The sequence below is a fragment of the Hibiscus syriacus genome, unplaced genomic scaffold (assembly GCF_006381635.1).
Source record: "Hibiscus syriacus cultivar Baekdansim isolate YM2019G1 unplaced genomic scaffold, ASM638163v2 tig00110126_pilon, whole genome shotgun sequence".
Classification (NCBI taxonomy): domain Eukaryota; kingdom Viridiplantae; phylum Streptophyta; class Magnoliopsida; order Malvales; family Malvaceae; genus Hibiscus; species Hibiscus syriacus.
In genome coordinates, this window is record NW_024062601.1 from 684,299 (window position 1) to 701,379 (window position 17,081).

The window sequence follows — 17,081 nt, forward strand, 5'->3', positions numbered from 1 at the left end:
AATCAAAAAAGTAAATGAGATGGTACCTAAAAGATATTTGTTTGCATTGCTTCCTCCCGAAAAGAATGGATTTTTTTCTTTACAAACATTTTTTGGGGGTTTAATATCGATTACCAAAATTCCCAAAAAATTAATTTTTTTCCGAACGGTTGATGATTTTCTAATTTTTTTTGTGAAAAATCCTCTGGTTGTTCTATCTCCCGAGTTTTTTTGTTGATGAATGCTTCTCCCCGGTTTTGCCCCTTCATGATTTTTTTTATGGTTTTTCCTTTTCTTTGCACTGGCTATGGATAAAAATGGCTCTGTTGTCTTTCCAATGGTTCATTTATTTTACTGTTCTTGTTTGGGTTTATAACCAAACTAATCACAATTACAAACTGACCCCTTGTTGTTTGGTTGTATGCATGGTTTTGCTGATAAAAAAATCCCTCGTGACCCCTCTGTAAAAACGGTTACACTATTCTTCTATTTTGGCAGCATCTCTGAATAGGAGGGGACCAACGATGAAAGTCTCATATGGTAATGGGACCACTATTGCTGCGAATTTGGTGGTTGTAATGGAGGGGCTCCTTATTGGCAAGTGAAGGGACCAGTGGCTTGGTAATTTGTTGGTGAGGCTTGTTGTGGTGTTGCTGGCATGTGCTGAGGAACCAATGTCCTGGTTATTAACCCAGAAAAAATTTAGGTATTACACTGGCTTCTTCTCGCACTTCTTTCTACTCCATCTAGCTTCACTTTCAAAGCCTTAATAGTATGATGTAAACCCTTGCTTTCATGTTATTTTCTTAGTCTCTGAAATCTAGGTCCAGGGCATCAAAATTCTAATGGATTTTTTTCCTTTTACTTGGTTAACTCTTTTACCACCCCATCTCGCTTTACTAATTCGAGTTCCCACATCATTTTCTCATCTGAGAAATTTCTTTGCTCTTTTTCTCTATCCAGATTCATCAGCCTGATTTCTTCTCTTAATAGCTCGACTTTACTCAGGAGCATTCTTAACCGTTCCTCCATGGTTAACCCATCTTTTAAATTGGGTTTTGGGGTATTATAATTGATTCTCTCTGTCCTCAACCTCAGAGACCGACATGAACACTGGTTCTATCATCTTGAAATTCATAAAACATGGCTTTTTCCAAGCAGTGTATATCTTCGAGATTTTGTCTCTATAAAATGGGGTAGAAAAGGAAAACTCTATCTCTTTTATCCACGAGAAGCTGGTATGAACTATCGGATACTAAACTGTCGAAGTACCATCAAGGGAGTATAGCCAATTGTTCCCCACAGTCCATGTAACATAACAAAGTTGTCATTATCGCATCTATACAGTATGTCTTCGTTAAGTAACCAATACGCTCTCCAAAATACTTCGGTATCTTTCATATTTTGTAGAGCCTCGATCAAATCTTTTCTTTTGTAAGATTCTAGAATCTGGCACTTTTCAAGCAAATTCGCCAAGAGAGAGAAATCTGATTGATGCTTTCGAGCCCAACCCTTTTCCACTATCAAGGAATAACTCCACCACCATACCATCAATAGAGATACACAACCAGTAAACTTCCCTCCACCTGATCGCCTACACTAGTTTAAAGACATGAATGTTTATGCTAGGATGACTGGTGAGGGATTTGTTTTCCTATCAATAACTTCAACAAAATCTGTTATGGCAATATCGAAGTGATATTTCTTTCTCGGGAAAACTACTAAACCATTTACTGCGAGTGCAAATTGATCTCTGCTTTTCTTGGACGGTGTTTGCTCATAGATCAATATTTTTAATTGAGCCCATGAGATCCCATCATTCTAAATATACTCTTCGACCCATTCTTTTGTCTTTCCAGTCAAAGTGACCATCTTGGTTGCGAATCCTTTGGGTTGTATCACCATAGTGTAAAGCGAATGCCTTTTGATGTTTGGTATGTTTACCAAAATAGTATATTCTTCGAGTTTAAGGGTCATGTCTACTTTTCCAAAGGTGAAGCAACAATACGCGTGATTCCAGCATTCTGCCAAAGCTCGAACAATAATTGTGTCGATCGGTGTAATCTTAATAACTACACTATGTCTCCATAGACTTCTGTGAATAGTATTTTATCAGTATCATCCTAACTAGCCCAGATTCTTGGCAACTCTGACCAATGTGTTTTCTTGACACTAATAATAACCTTATATGGAATCATAGATTCTTCACCAGTTGAAATACTATCCCCAAATCATGCTTGTCCATTCTATGACCAAGTCAGAACATTTATCACATTCTCAGTCATATCGGAAGACATTGATGTCTCAAGCCCTTTTTACAGTAACCAGATGATTCGGGAATCAATATCTTCTATGCAATGTTGTGAAATGAGAATAAAAATGATACATGCAAATAAGAGAAAAAAGAAATAGGTTAGTCAAGTTAAATTAAAGAATTTAAAGAATAATGAATGTTGATTAAATTAATTCAAATAATTTGAAGAATAACAAAAACTAATTACGGACATAAAACACACAAAATAAAATAAAAATCCTAACTCCATGCATTATAATTCTCTTAGGTTATCCACATGGCTCTAACGGGGTAGGTCTACTAAATTCTCTAGATGAGGTTTGGTTCAAAGAAGGTTCTCAAGCCATCTTTACAACCTCCTAAGGTTGACTCCGATTCTGGCCTAATACAGACTTGCGAATTGGATTCAGCTCAAGAGATCACACCACTAAAAGCGTATCTCAAAACTGATATTCGTATAGGCAACTTAGGATGCTTTCCAGAGGTTATTTGTCAGACCCACACAAGGAAGCCCAATGCTCTCCATGAGGTGTGACGTTTTGTAATACCCATAGCCGTATACGCGAACCAATACGAGCTATATATGGCACATCATAAATTCAAAACATTTCTTTAATTAAACTTAGTAAAATTTTGTTTCATTCATAAAATAATTATTCAAAGAAAAATCATAATATAATTTTGTTCTATTTTCATAAAATAAATATGATTGTCTAACACGTTTGATTTAAAACCCAAATTAATTTTTGCTAAGCATAGTTTAATATCATAATATTTATTCATACTATTAATTATATTTAATAGTAACTATATTAAAAAATTACAGACATTTCATTCTCGTATACATGCCAGCTAAGACTTTTAGAACACAGTAGGATGTTATCATTGTTACCTGTAAATATTTCCTTGGTGATTGATGCCAAACTTCTTACTCTTTTTCCTTCTTTTTCCTACGTATGAAAATTACCACACGCTAAGTATACACTTAGTGAGGCAATCATATGAACATTTAAAGAAATACAACAGATAAATTTAAATGAATAACCATATTCAATGCAATATGATCACTTACCTGTATTCCAATGTTACCATATATTAACATGATATAACCGAATATCAAGTATCTTACCAATATACTTGCCATTCATTCCGCAAGCTCGTAAGCTTATTTGTCTGTTTACCATTTATTAACCAATAAACCATAACCTAATCTAACCTTGAAGACCCTGGGTGTTCAAGTCAAATACATGCACCGTAGTGCTAAACCACACTAAGCTTACGCTCTAGTGCTTATCCAAATATGACACATAAGGTCAAGCCCATCACCTACATTAGGTTTACACTCTAGTGCTGATCCAGATATGACACATAAGGTTGTTTCCACTACCTGCACCTAGTGTCCTTACACACTAGTGCTAATATAAACCTGCAGCTATTATACTCTATGGCATGCCAACTATACTTTGTCCTTTAATGACTTACTTGGGCATATAGTATAATTTATTTCATATATGGCATCGCATATCCATATAATTAACATTAGGGTAGTTCATACCCAAAATAACATAAATGGAAAATATCATATTTGTTAGTGATCAATGCATTATGATTCTACACTTTGACATATCAAGATCATGTCGATATTATGAATAATGACATAATATCATACTGATATAAACAATGTAGACTCATCGCAAGTCTTCCTGATGATGTATAAAACATCCATGTATAATGTCATGCGTGCATTGTACTCACTTTGACATTATATACAAGTCACAATATAATCCTCGCTAAGCTTTAACTTGATCCTTTGCTTCTAATTCGGTTAAATCCCAAAATTTATCATAATTTCATATACTGGCAGTTTGCACTACCTTCAAGGAAATATTATTTTGTATTAATATACGCGCTCAAAAATTATTTTGTTTATACAAATGGAAACTATACTTAAATATGAATCTATCCATTTAAGTTACTCATTTTATTTCAATTTGTACAGTTTATGGTGAATTTTCAAAGTTAACTTACATAATCTGTTTTGAGCAGAATCTGCTACCCCGTTTTCTGAGCTATCCTCGATTAAAAATTCATATATTTTTGTATACACATTGGAATTGGTTTTTCATTTGTTCTAAACAAATATAGACTGTTATAATAATCCAACGGTACAAAAATCATCCTCTAATCATTTTTTTAGAATTTATAGTGATTTTCTAAACTTACTGTCCAGAACATAAATTCTAAGCAGATTTCACCAATTTGCATTTTCAATTTGTTCACTAATTCTATTAGATCACCAAATGCACATAAGTACAAATTAAATTTGCACTCACCTAGTCTCCTTAGCTTGACACCTTCCTTAGAATTTCCCATTTCATCCTTAAGTTTCTCCTTAGATTTAATAATGTTTGATTTTTATTTCAAACTCTCAATCTCTATGAACATAATTATCAAACATATACAAATTCAAACCAAATGTTAGAATCTTACTAACATAGGCATACTTTGGAAAATAAAATTCCTAACAATTTTTCCGATGATTATTCGACATAATTTCCATGTCACAACATAAATGTTAACCTTAATACTTCTAATTGACCACTCAAGTTCCTTTTTTATCCCAACTTCAAAAAATATTTTCACTTAAGCTCCCAACCTTTCCATATTTGTGATTTAAACCTCAACTTTTACAAGCTTTCCAAAATAATCCAATTTCACATCCTAACTTCAATTTCAACACGCAAACATTAATTTCCAACATAGTAAATCAACTAGTGAACAATAACACAACAACCTACAACTTTTCTAAAATTATCGATTAGGTCCCCTAACTTTCATAAAATTATAGAATAGCCCCCAATATTTTCTAAGGCTTGTAGAGTAGTTCCTACATCATTTTCAACCCCTACCAATTTTTCCATAATTTGTCTCATCCTTTATAGTCAAGGTTGAGTGCTTTGTATGTTCAAGATTAGGGTTTTCATGATTTTACTAGGTTTTGATTCAATTCAAGCATGAAATCAACTTCAATTCAACCTTTTAAAATCTCTAAAATCAAAACTCTAACTTAATTTCATCAGAACACATCTTTCTCCCAAGATTAGGTTTAGGCCGAAACTTCATATGTTCATATGTTCATGTACAAGTGATTTTAATCATCAATCATGCTTGGAAATGATTCTACAACCTCAATAACATCAAAATCCTTCATCAATTTCATAAACCCCTAATGTGAACATAAACCCTATAATTTGGGATCTTTAAACACAAAGAAAATTAGCAAACAATAATGGTATCAAAGATAGTTTTTTTCTAATATATAATAATATTCTATTTCACGACATGATCCAAACACCAAAGGAAATTGCTCAAAATGAAAAAATAAAAACTCTCTTACCTTGTTCATGGGGAGAACGAAATGTTAGCTGAAAATGGCTAAGTTTTCATAAAATTTCTAATGAATTTCATGTTGATTTAACATTTATTTAAGCTTAAATGAATAAAATATTCATTTAATGAGAAATGTCCATTTTGCCATTAATGAAACTTTATATTTAAAATAATACCAAGCCCCATAATCATATCATCTTTCCAAATTCAAATATGAACAAAATATTTTACCCTTTTCCAATTTTACCAGCAACTTTCCAAAAATTACAATCTTGTCATTTATATCAACAGTCCAAATTGAACATGGAAATAAATTCTCAAATCTAATGATCCATATTATTTTCCATCATTTTAAAATATGGAAATAATATTTATAAGCTTAATTTATCATCCTTCAATTTTTTTCAAAATTTCTATTCGATCCGATTTACCGAGTTTTTACCGGACTTTAACACTTTCTAGTCTTTTACAAAATTTCCAAATAAAGAATATGATTTTAATAAAACCCCACTCTCAAGAGCAAACTATCCATTTATGTAATAAAAATTCTTTTTGATAAAATTACCACTTAGGTCCCTAAACTTTTCCTAATTTTTTACTTTGGCCACCAAACTTTTGAAATTTAGATTTTGGTCACCTAACAAAAATTTTGGGGATATAACACGTTTCCCCTACTCAAATAAATTGGGATTGAGCTCGGGTTTTGAGCAATGATATGCAACAGTCCTAAATATTCACAGAAGTGTAAGCATAAACTAGAGAAAATCTTTTTTTCTTTTTTCTTTTTTCTTTTTTCTTCTTTGAAATAACACAATGAACTGTAAATTAAATAAGATCGAACTCAAAACTTCCAGAATCTTAAATATAGGGTAACCAACTCGTGGCTTGACTCTTGATTTGTTTTAGAAAACAAAAAGTCCCTAGTAGAGTTGACAAGCTGTCGACAGCGTTTTTCGCCCGGGTGGGAAAAAACAAGTATAACTTAGGGATTTTTCTTTGAAAATATTTTAAAATGTGAAGATTCACCACCAATCATTTTAAGGAGCAATCGGGACACTGTAAAAATCGTGTGATTTTAATAAAACATTTTATTTTTATTAAAATACCAAGTTTAGGGTCTATAAAAATTAGAAAATGGGTTCAGGAATCAGTTATGCGTGGGGAAGGATTAGCACCCCCACAGCGCCCAAAAATTGGTACCTAGTTGATTACCCTATAATTAGAATTGAAAATTTTAAGTTCGAACTTTACTTTATATAGTTTAAAAATCATTACAGATGCAAAGTTGAAAAGGGTATTCGTTTATTAAAGCCAATATCATTTGTCCCCTAGCATGAAGGCGGGAGATAAGCTATTGTACCCAAAAATCGACCATTGCCTAGATATTTTAAAAATCATGATGCGATCTTGAAAAGGATGTTGACCTATTTTAGGAATCACCAATAGTCACCCCCTGAGCATACTTGCGGAAGATATACTATTGACTCCCTAATAAGTGAACATTGCCTTAGATTTTAAAATAAGATGCAATCAAACAATTTATTATTAATCATAATTAAACTAAAGGTAGATTAAGGCTTTCTCTATCTTAAAGTGTCAAATTATGAAAATTAAATAACCTAGAGGCATAAACCTAAAAATGTGGGCTCTAATATTAATCCTTCTTGATTTTAACCAGTTATTGAATCGAATAATCGATATGGTCCCTTGAGCATTTAGGCGAGGGCCAACTCAGACTACTCCTTAAATTAAAGGGACTAAATTGAAATCTAACCTAAAGTGGAGTCTCTAATTAATAACCTATTTAAAAATGTTAATTTAAATTTTTTAATCAAAAGTTTAAGGACTAATGTAAAAGGAAACTAAAGTCCAGAGACCTAAATGTAAAACTTTAAAGTTTAAGGTCAAAATCTATAATACCTAAAGTTTAAGGACTAACCAACAAATCTAGGCTCAAATAATTATCCTAATTATCTATTAAAAACTAAGAGATTAAATTAGGTGAGCTTTAAAATTAATTGATGATTAACATTTTAAGAATTTGAACAATCTTCAAGTAATCATATATTTTATGCGAAAACTCGAATCGAATTTTCCCTAATTAAAACTAAGGAACAATCTTCGAGTAATCAGACATTTTATGCAAAAACTCGAATGGAATTGTTCCCTAATTAAAACTAAGATGAGATCCTAATTCCTAAATCAAATTTGGCATTAGACGAACCTAATCTAAAGACAATTTCTAAAAATTAGTTGAATAAAAAAACTAGAAATACAAATTCAAATAACAACCCAATTAAATAAATTAAAATTAAAAAAACATTTAAATTAAAAAATAAATATGCAAGGCTTAAATTGCATTAGCATCAAACTATAGGGATTAAAAAATAAATTGAACATGTAATTATAAGGGACTAAATTTAAATAAATTAAAAATTGAGCAAGCAAAACAGCAAATAAAAATTCAGGACCTAAGTGCAAAAACACGCTAAAATAAGAAGGATCACAGTGTTATTTTCCATTTTTAATAAGGCCAATATGGATTAATAAATAAAAATGTGAAAATTACACCACTAGGATAACAATATTTCAAAAAAAAATTAAATAGTCACTGCAGGTGACCAGAATGCCAAAACACGATAAAACTAGGGGGACTAAAAAGAAAATATACCAACAATACATAAGACATAAAAAAGGGGTAAATAACAAATTTGGTCCTCCCAGGTGACCAAAATGCAAAAATACGGCTATCTTTGGGGGACTTAAACATGAATAACCCCTAACTTTCCTTATAAAAACATTTTTTTTCTTTTTTTCTTTTTAACTAATTTCTAGGGAAAAACCAAAAAAAATATCTAAACCCTCCCCTCTCTCCCTCGGTCGTCCCTTTGTCGACCCCTGTCACCTCCATCCCGACCACCGTTCCGGCCACTGCCAATGATGGTCAAAATTCCTAAACCGAACCTAAAATGCCCTGAATTCTTCCTTTCACACTCATAAGCCCTGAACTGGGGTTAAAATCTCCAAATACTACTCCTTAGTACTAAAAAACTCTTGACGTTTCAGTTTCCCCCACTCCAACCACTGCGAAGATGAATCGATCCTTCGGTTCGACTTCCCTCTTACCACTGCGAAGACGAACCGATCCTTCGGTTCGACTCCCCTCTTAGGTAATTCTCTAATTTTCTCTCTTTTTTACCAATATATATATTTCGAACGGGAAGAAAAGGAAAAAATAAAAAAACTTTTATACTCGAACTGGAATAAAAAGTTATACCTTCAGAGTTTTTTTATTGCTTTCTGAAAATAATGGGATCCCTTTTACAACTCAGTTTTTCAGGTTTTATACACAACTTTTACAGAGATCTTAAAAAAAATACCTAATCTTACTTGCTTCTGACATTCACCGTTGCAGGATCATTTGGGTTTTTAATGACCTAGCGTTTCTGGGTTTTATTCATATATCTGTTGTGATGGTTTGGCTAGGCTTGACGGCGGTGACGATCGGCACAGCTGGACGTGGGGCGAGTTTGATCGGCGACTGTGGGGCTCAACTTTGGCAGTGGCAGCAACTGATAAGAAGGGTTAGGGTTAGGGTAAGGTTAAATACTTTGGTTTGGGTTTGGTTTGGGCCCAGGTTTAGATTTGGTTTGGGTTTGTAATTGGGCTCGGTTTGGGTGTTGTAAATAATAATAATAATAATAATAATAATAATAATAATAATAATAATAATAATAATAATAATAATAATAATAATAATAATAATAATAATAATAATAATAATAATAATAATAATAATATAATGTAATGGTGATTACAAAAATGTTAGGTATGTTTTGAAAAAAATGAAAGTGTAGGTACTAAAATATATCAAAACTAGTAATTTAGATACTAAACTTATAATTTACCCAAAAAATTATATAATATAAACTTTTTAAAATATATATACACAAATATAAATAAACATAAACACATTAGTTATGACATGAGTCCATTAAAAGACATTAGGCATCAAGTCCGAGTCCATTAAGAAGTATTCTTTTTCTACCATGTCTCAAACGAAAAGGAAATATCATCCATATGTTGAAATCTTTTTTTTCGAAAGGTGATTTGTTGAAATCTTGAGAAGGCACAAATGATTGGATGTACTTTTTTTGATGTCCTGGAAAGATGTGATTGACGAAGAGGAAAGTAAAGAAAAAATTAAACAAAATTCTTTCAAATAGAAGAAAAATGCATTGTACATGCGAATATTTAAGTATTTTATATAATCAATAACTAATCGATGCGAGATTTTTATTCCACGGTCATCCAACTTGGCTCGTGTTTGTGTTAGCACATATTGTGTGTGTTTTAGATAAAATTTGTATAATTATTTTTTTCGATTTTTTCCTTTTTATTTTCATCTTCTAATGCATCATTTTAACCCTTCTAGTGTCACATATGACAAAGGATGTTGCCAAGCCCGTCTAAAAATATGGAGGTCCGGTGTTACTTTTGAAAATAAGACCCTAAAATAATGTATAGTTAAACAAAATTGTAAAATATTAAAATTTATCATATTACGATTGTTTCTTACAAAATAAAAAAAATCAAACATATGAAATTAAATTTTCTTCACTAAATTTTCTTTACTCTATGCATATAATAAGAAAAAGAAAATTTGGGTTAGCAAATTCTTTTCAAAGTGCGAGATCCTCAAATTTTGAGGTCCTATAATATATCATAAGTTACACTTGCTAATGGACGACCCTAGACTTTGTTTTGATAAATAATGTTTAGATGGTGTTTCTGGATTTAGGTAATGGACAAGCAAGTTTTTGAGGTAAGGGAATTAGATTTTGTCAGAACGGTCCTGAAGTTTTTTAGTTAGACATGAGCGATTCAACTTAATTTTAAAAATGGGATTTGGAAAATAATTTTGCACTCGACACTAATTGGAAAAATGGGATTTGAAATAATATAATATACGCTAATATGTATACATATTATAAGAAAACATTAAAAAAAAACCTAAGTGACAAACAATACACCCTACTTGAAATATATATTTGATTAAATTCATAACACGAATGACTAAAATGCAAGTGTGGTAACTAGGTATGCACAAAGGTAACCATGGCAGAGAATTCAAATGCAAATATCATAAAATACGTGCACTGAAAGCACAAATAAACCACAACTATTAGAGAGGATTAAAATGAAAGCATTCAAAATTACATATCAAATGTAAAGAACAATAGAAAAATATACATGCAAAGGGGACCAAAATATACTGATTTTAGCATCTACATTATACATAAAAGGGAAATAGAGGTTGAGTCAACTTTGGTTTGCTTAGAAATTCAATTGTTTTCATTATTACAAGCTAAATAATAACAAAAAAGAACTAGTTGGTGGAGTCGTAAACAAAAGCAGGAAGACGAGGAGTTATATGAACTTCAAGTGGTGTTGCTTTAGAACTGGTTATTCCGGCCGCTTCCCGCATATCGATTGGTTCCTCCGACGGGGTCTCAAACTGGAACCAATGCAACAAATTAGCCAGTGTAAGCTGCAAAATCTGAAGGGCAAACGAAACTCCAGGACACATTCTTCGACCACTTCCAAACGGAATGAGTTGGAAATTTTGTCCCCTCACATCAACACCTTCATTGGCAGCCATAAATCTTTCTGGTCGGAATTCAGTAGGGTTTTCCCATACACGTGGATCACGTTGAATCTTTTGAAGATTGAGAATAAACCAAGTGCCGGCTGAAACATGGTATCCGTTAACCGTACAATCTTCGATGGCTTCATGGATCAAAGACAGTGGAACAGCAGGGTATAGGCGTAGCGTTTCCTTGATGACGGATTGAAGGAACACTAAGTTCTTGGTGTCTGATTCTGTCACGAACAACTTATCCTTACCCACATGGATGTCTAGTTCTTGTTGGATTTTGTTCAATGCATCACGATTGTTGAGCAATAGAGATAATGCCCATGTCATTGTCACGGATGTAGTATCTTCTCCCCCTAAGATAAAGAACCTATTTCATCATGTATCATTAAAAGATCAATGATATGTTTTTAATGACAATAATTTTAGTAAAATAAGATAGGATAAAGTACACAAATGATCTCTCAATTAACATGTGTCTTTATTGAGTACTAAAAGTTTTTTAATAACTATTAAAAGTTATAAAACGGTCTCCCGACCGTAGGTCATTGCTTTGTTAAGTCTCTCAATTATTAAAAGTTACAAAATGGTTATCTGACTATTCATATGTTTTAACCTCATCCTTTTTCGTTAAAAAATAATGATAATATGAGCTGAACATTAACCTGCTAATTGAGATATAATAGTCATTTGAGATTTTGAGATAAATTTTATCATATCACATTAAATAGGTTAATGTCTAACTCAGATTGTCGTTAATTTTTTAACAAAAATAACGAGTTTAAAACATCTAAATAATCAAGAAACTCAATAAAACAATACCTATAGTGAAGGGATTATTTTGTAACTTCTAACCGTAGAGAGCCTTAAAAAAAAGAATGATTTGGTTAAGAAATGAACATACAAGACTGGTAGCCTTGTTGATGGTATCGGCGTCGTGATCCTCTGCATCTTGAAGAAGAGATAACATGACTCCCGTGAAATCTTTCTCACTCTTTGCTTCATTTTCGACTCTCCTCCTCTTCTTGTGCTCTCGCAGCCATCCGTCCATAACTCGGTCCAATTCTTCGGCTATCTTCCTCATGGACTTTTCGTCTCCACCGATGTCCAACCATCTCAAAAACGGTAGTGCATCGGCTACGAAAAACTTCCCACTCATTTCCATTATGTCGTGTAAACACTTCTTCCATTTCTCGGTTTTATAATCTCCGTCACTGGATTCAGGTATTCGTTTCCCTACAATAATTCTCAGAATTACGTTTAAAGTAACATCTTTAAACCATTTATTCATCTCCACCAATACTTTATCCGAGTTACCACTTGTCTTCCTGTTCCACAGCTCGTATAACTGTTGCAGAGACATCTTTATCTCGGATTCCCGAACATGTTTAAGCGAGTCGAGTCAATGATTCGAGAGAAGCTCAATAGTAGCGAACTTGCGCACCTGACGCCAATAAGGTCCATACGGCGCCGAGGTGATCATTGCATAGTTGTATGTCAAAATTTTGGCGCTTAAAAGCTTTGGACGAGTGGCGAATGCTTTATCGTTTATGGTGAGACATTCTTTAGCCGTCTCCCAGCTACTCACAACCAAAGCTCTCTGCACACCCAATTTGATAGTGAAGATTGTTCCGTATTTGTCGGTCATGTTAGCGAAGGTTATGTGAGGTGGTTGCGGCTCGCCTAAGAGGCGGAGATGGCCGATAATAGGCCATGCTCCACCGGCTTCCGGTGCTGTTTTCTTCCGGCTAGTGTTTCCAGAGGCAGCTTTTGGTATCCATAGAAAAGAGAGAAGAAAGAGTAGCAATGGAAAACCGATTAGTGCAACAGTTGATGTGACAAAATCGAAAAAGTCCATCGCTACAGCACTACTTTGATTAATCAAAGATACATCCGCAATGGCGGATGACTACCACAGATGAGGATTGGATTTACAGGGACTGAGGGGCGGCTGGACACGCATCCTTAGAAATTTTAAATTATTATATATTTTAAATATTCCTTTTAATAATATATTTTTAACTCTTAAAATTTTTAATTTTAAAAATTGGACGCCTGACATTTATTTTTAAGGCTGAAATTGAAACTTTGAAGTCAAATCCCATAAAGGACAAAGTACATTGCTATCCGAAGAAGGAAACTCCAACATCATTTTCTAATTTATTGACAAAAAGGATCCCTTGGAACACACTTTTCCAAAAAAAATAACAATGTCTATTATTACAATATTTAAGTTTTATTACAACCACGTATAAGTATTTGAATAGAATTCCACTACTTCATCCCATACCATTATATATGCTCGCCTATTTATATTATGACATACACGTTCTAGAATTCATATAATTCATCATTAATTTTATAAGGTAAAATTTATAAATAATCATTAAATTATTTGTGTGTATATATATATATACATGTATGCACTATTATGTTTATTAAATATGTCTTATATTATTATATATATATATATATATATAAATACGTTATATGCATTGAATACATTTATATCTTTGTTAAATATATTTTAATCAATATATTATATATGTATGTTTATATGTTGTATATTATATATCTTATATTTATTGTTTTGTTTCTTTTCTAATTTAATCTTTACATAATTTAATTCTTGTTACTTTTATTTTTATCATATAAGCATATTTATGCATGATTATTATCTTTATTCTTATTATTATTTGGTCTCTGTCTTTATATATATATATATATATATATATATATATATATATATATATATATATCATATTATTCATATATATATGTGTGTATATATATATATATAAATAACACTTATTTTATTTTGTTTGACTTTATTTATTTCATTTCATTTTATAAGATGCTCAATTTATATTCAAATTACGTTTTTAATCAATGAGTAGGGAATATTCTTTATGGATAAAAAATAGATGAAATAGTTTTCCTGACAAAGGATTACTAATGTCGAGATTTCTTTTTATATTAAAGAATTTTCTCTTTTAATTAATTAATAATTCAAAACAAATTAAATTTCAATAAAAGGATCATATTTTAACTTTATATTTGATTCATTATTTTCACCATTTACGACAATGTGTAAGCGACACAGTATCAATTTTGGGCGATGTGGGGTGCTAATCCTTCCTCACGTGTAACCGACTCCCGAACCCGTTTTAATCGAATCTTTGGTTAACACAAACCAACTTTTGTCTTAAAAAATGATTTTTCTTAAAATTATTTTTAAAAGACACTTTTAGGCATTCGACCTACCTAAATCAAAAGTTGATGACGACTCTTTTCGATTTAATCCAATTTAATCCAAAATCTCTATTTTCCAAAATTAAAGTCGTAACTTGTTTTTAAGACAATTAAACAATTGTTCAAACTAAAAATGGTTACGACACTTATCATGATAAAATATTTGTCACTATCAATTCACTATTTCGTCAAACAATAAGTATATTTTGTCATAATTAACTTATATTTTAACATCACATATAAAGAGTTTTTGTGACAAAAATACATATTGCAACAAAAATTATTTTTCTCACTGTTTCTATTTCGTCACTAAATGCAACTTTTTATCACAAAAATAAATTTTGTCACAATTAACTTAAATTATAACATCAAACAAAAAAAAATTCGTGACAAAAAGACATATTACAACAAAATTTAAGTTCTCGCTACTTTTATTTCATCACTAAATATTTCTTATAATTTTTTTGACTAAATAATTTTGTTACAATTCATTATTGTGAAAGAATATTATTTTTTATAATTCATTATATTGAGAAATTAACATTTGTTATATATTTTTATTATGACTAAATAAATTTGACAAAAATTTTCATTTTGAAAAAAATATTATGATGAAATAAGTTTGACGTAATTTTTTATTTTGAATAAATTTAATATGGTATTGTGACTAAATAAATTTGTTACAATTTATTATTGTGACTAAGTAACTTATCCTACACTTTCTTATCTACCAAACAACACCAAGAAAAGTAACTAGAAAAAATGGAATTGATTCACCTTACAACCGAGAGAGTAAAACTGAAACAAATTGATGAATTGAAAAAAAAATTGGATTGATTAAATAGAAAGTTCACAGTACACAAGAAAAATCATATTTTCCTTCTAACTTTTTACAACATGGGCAAAAAGAAAATAGCGGGCAAAAAATAAAATCAACAGTTAAAAATAAAACAAATCATCATCTCTCATACTTTGATTGTTTTTGTCGACTAAGATCTTCCATAGTCAACGAGGTTAGGGATGGCAACGGGCTGGGTTCGGACCGGATATTGGTCTCTCGTCTCCGTTCCCGTTTAAAAAACCCGTATCCGTCCCCGCTTAAAAAATTACGGGGATTTAAACGGGAATCTCCATCGGGTAATCGGGGAAAACCGTGGAGAAACGGTATCCCGTTTAGGATTAACGGTTTTTCCCTATCTCCGTCCCCGTTTAGCATAAACGATTTTTTCTCGTCCCCATTTAATTCGGTTTTCGATTTTTCCCGTCGAATTCGAGATTTTTTACCATCCCTAAACGAGTCTGCTCACACTCTCTTGCTTTTATGCATAATTATCTAAAAAAAAACAAGTATAAACCACAAACTGTACACCAAATAGGATTAGATCAAATATAAAAAACTCGTTGTTTGGTTTTTCCCTTTACGCTGAAAGAATAAAAAAAGTTTGGGAAATGGTTTGAAACCATAAAAAATTGTAATTAGAGTTTGAAAAAAAATTGTAATAAATAAAGATAAGGTTTTATCTAAAAGAAGATGGAGGGAATTTTCCCTCCCAATTTTTTTTTAAATATATCATCATCATCATTATGATTATTATTATCATTATTATTTTATTAAGATAAGGTATGAAAAAAGTTAAATTCATAAAATTTATATGTGAAAACCTTTAAAATAGATTTTAATATATATTCTAAATTCAAAGAAATAAATTGTTGACGAAAACGGGTAAAGAAAACGAAAGAACACGAGAATTTTACGAGGTTCGGCAATGTGCTTACGTCCTCGGTGCCTAGGCGGTGCTAGAAGTTTTATTCAATGATATTTTAGGTCTAGGTTACATCTCTATTTATAATAGAAAACCCTGGTACATAATTACAAAATTAACCCTGTACCGTACCGCGGGGGCTGCGCCCCCGCACCCCCAACCCACATAATTCGTAACCCCACAACGAGACTTTTTATGAGCCATACATAACAAATCTCCACCTTGGCGAATATCCTGCCCCTTGGAAACTTCAATGTGGGTTGGGTTATCTTGCTTCTTTAACAACTCGAAACATTCAACAAGTCCAAGCAATGCTTGAACTTGTCTGTCGTAACTGGCTTGGTGAACATATCAGCGGCATTCTCATCAGTATGTACCTTCTGAAACAAAACCTCTCCAGATGCAACCAACTCTCTGATCTTGTGGAACCTTACATCAATATGTTTAGTTCTAGCACGATACACCTGATTCTTAGCCAAGTGAATAGCACTTTGATTATCACAAAGCAACTGAACTCCACCTTGTTGAACACCCAACTCCTTCACTAAACCAGTAAGCCATAAAGCTTCTTTTGCAGCTTCAGCCGCTGCCATGTATTCAGCTTCAGTTGTAGATAGTGCCACGACAGATTGAACAGTAGACTTCGAGCAAATAGGCCCTCCACCAAGAGTAAACACATACCCTGTCGTAGATCTTCTATTATCCAAGTCACCTGCATAATCTGAATCCACATATCCTACAACCAAAG

At 32.0% G+C, this 17,081-nt stretch overlaps 1 pseudogene; it reads right to left on the reverse strand.

Moving 5' to 3' along the window:
- Positions 1 to 1,672: 1,672 nt before the first annotated feature.
- LOC120215617 lies at positions 1,673 to 13,217 on the reverse strand (annotated as a pseudogene).
- Between the last annotated feature and the right edge of the window lie 3,864 nt (positions 13,218 to 17,081).